Source organism: Myotis yumanensis, unplaced genomic scaffold (genome assembly GCF_028538775.1).
Source record: "Myotis yumanensis isolate MYYU_CA2020_CCGP unplaced genomic scaffold, mMyoYum1.0.hap1 SCAF_2, whole genome shotgun sequence".
Classification (NCBI taxonomy): domain Eukaryota; kingdom Metazoa; phylum Chordata; class Mammalia; order Chiroptera; family Vespertilionidae; genus Myotis; species Myotis yumanensis.
Genome location: NW_027223753.1, coordinates 110,006,745 through 110,009,774, shown reverse-complemented (window position 1 = coordinate 110,009,774; position 3,030 = coordinate 110,006,745). Strand labels below are relative to the sequence as shown.

At 50.2% G+C, this 3,030-nt stretch overlaps 1 pseudogene; it reads left to right on the top strand.

The window, feature by feature from the left end:
- Nucleotides 1–508: 508 nt before the first annotated feature.
- Nucleotides 509–849, top strand: LOC139002043 (large ribosomal subunit protein eL36-like; annotated as a pseudogene).
- The last annotated feature ends 2,181 nt before the right edge of the window (nucleotides 850–3,030 follow it).

The following is a 3,030-nucleotide window of genomic DNA, read 5'->3' as shown; positions in this document are numbered from 1 at the left end:
TCCAAAAATCCTTTAACAACTGCTGACTCCTGTCACTGGGTGCTAGAGCCATCCAGGCTCAGCCACCTGGTGTGAAGATGATCAAATAAATTCATAAACCCTCACCATTCTGTCCTTGTGCATTCCTCCTTCAGCGACCTAACATTTGGTGCCGAAACCCAGGAGGGTTCCACGGGGATGGGGAGCCATCTCCCAACTTTGGTCACCCTGAGTTTAGTACTCTGAGAGCAGTAGGCAGCAGCAGCTTGACCAGAGCTTACCTCCAAATCCTACTCAGATGACTCTATTGCCAGCCTCAGTCAGGCCTCCCTCCCTTATGGGGTTCCCCTCACTCCCCAGCCAGTCAAGGAGGATGCCAGATCAGGAATCTTTCCTTCTCCATTGCTGAGTCTCCATACCACACTGGCCAATCTTCTCTAGGTAAATGACATTCCACAATTCGCCTGGTCCCGAGTCTTCTGCCTACTCACTCTCACTGACTTCTCTAAAGTCTCTCATCTCACCTTCCGCCGCGGCAGCCATTGAGGAGCAGCAGCCATGGCTCTGCGCTACCCCATGGCCGTGGGCCTCAACAAGGGCCACAAGGTGACCAAGAACGTGAGCAAGCCGCCGCCGCAGGCGCCTCACGAAGCACACCAAGTTCGTTCCGGACATGATCCGAGAGGTGTGTGGCTTTGCCCCCTATGAGCGGCGCGCCATGGAGCTGCTCAAGGTCTCTAAGGACAAGAGGGCCCTGAAATTCATCAGGAAAAGGGTGGGGACACACATTCGCGCCAAGAGGAAGAGAGAGGAGCTGAGCAATGTCCTTGCAGCCATGAGGAAGGCAGCAGCCAAGAAGGACTGAGTCCCAGCCCCTTCCTGTCTGTGTAATAAAACCTGTTCAGAAAAAAAAAAAAAAGTCTCTCATCTCAAAAGTCCTAGTGCTAGGCCAGAAGACTCCTAAGCCATTTGGCTTAGGGTTCTTCTGGATTGGGGATGCCAAGTTCAGAGGGTCACCTCTCATTTCTCGTGGTGATTTGTTTAGCAGCAGGAATGCCTGCCCTAAACAGTTACCTTTGGATTTGTGGTCTGTCACTCACCCTTCCTCTCTTGTGGGCCATGCCACACTCCCTCTGCACACTCATAGGGGAGATCATGCCCAATCATTTCACTTAATTTTATAACACTGTTTGGCCACAACATAAACTAGATAATAAGTCTCAATGGCCTGAAAGCATCACTTTCAATTTTAACACACTGCGCAATTTAGATAATTGCTGGCACTGCAATTGAAAATGGTCAGAGATTCCCTACGTCCAGGCCTTTTTCACCTTCAGTCCCAATCCTCTCTCTCAGTCCTGCTGTACCCACCAGATCTTTCTCCTTCACACAAAACATCATATCCCTAACACTTCTGATTCTGAATCTACTTTTGACCCAGCAGACCACCGACCTCCATCCCCTTACATATCCCCTCCCTCACCTGCAGTAGATTCCCAAAATCCATACCTTCCTAAGCAGCAACCACCTTCTCCCCAGCCCCTGAGAGTTCAAATCCCAAGGATATAAGCTCCAAAACAGCCTTTTCCCACCTAACACTTGCTTTCGGACCACCAAAAGACCACCCTCCTCAACAGCCTCTTCTATTCCCGTGCCCATTCCACCCCTGATGGAGGCAGCAGGAACTGAGGATATTGTGGTCAATTATGACAAACTTAATGACCCTGACGAAAACCCAGCTCTCTTTCTCTTCCTCCTCAGGGAGGCCTTACAGAAATTTACCACCTTAGACTCCACCTCTCCAGAGGGAGCCCTTCTTCTGAACACCCATCTTATATCCCAATCAGCCCCCAACATATGCCACAAACTTTGAAAAATAGACACAGGTCCACAAACCCCTCAAAAAGACCTTGTTAAACCGACCTTTAAGTTCTTTAATAATACAGATGAGGAGACCCAAATCCAAAAACAAAGGTGAGATCAGGTCAAGGCTGAGGCCCAGAAGGAAGCCTTCCAGCCCCTAACCACCACTCTTATGAAACCCAAATGAAGTGCCGGTCCTCCTACCAAGGGTAAGTTAGGGGCTAAACCTCCTCCAGATCCATGCTTCAAATGCAACAAGGAAGACACTGAGCCAAGTCTTGCTCAAACTTGAGACCACCACCTGGGCCCTGGCCAAGGTGTGGAAGAGAAAGCCACTGGAAATCAGACTGTAGTCTGGCCCCTCCGGGTCAGACCTCAGCCAGTCCAGCAAGGCTGCCCTCTGAATCCAGTTGGGAGCTTCCAGACCTCCTGGGACTTCCACTGAAGACTGAAGCTGCCCAGGCCCCGACAGGGCCCCACAGACTTACATCATCAAGACAGAGCCTCAGGTAATGATTGTGGTGGCAGGTAAGCCGATCTCCTTTTTGATTGACACTGGGGCCACTCATTCTGTCTTCCTCCAATTCCTTGGGACCCTTGTTCCCTCCTCAATCTCTATTATGTGGGTTGACAAATTCGTCTAACAGCTATTAGCCACCTCACCTCTACACTGGATCTTACTAAATACCCCCATTCACACTTTTCTCATTCTACCTCAATGCCCGGCCAGGCTACTGTGCATTCCCTCATAAAACCCATTTGTCCCAAACCACAGTCACCTACCTTGGTTTCATGTTGGGGTCCAACCCCAGCAGGTCCAGGAGTCCCCAAAAGTGTGGACGGAGTCAGTGAAGAAGGAATGACTTGGAGACAGTCTTCAGTTGATCAGCAGCCTAGTCAGGACCTCTAGCCAGGATCTCCAGCCAAAGTTCTGACCAGGACCTCCAGCGAAGTTCTGGCTCTAGGTTCTCTTTTCTCCAGCCAGGTTCTAGCCCGGATCTCCAGTCACGTTCTCTTGCCATGTTCTCTTGCTAGGTTCTGTCTCTAGGTTCTGTTTCTAGGTTCTGTGTCTAGGATCTCCAGCCAAGTCCTGTCTCTAGGTTCTGTCTAGGATCTCCAGCCAAGTCCTGTCTCTAGGTTCTGTGTCCTGTTGTCTTGTTACATCTGTATTTATACCAGTTGATTTTA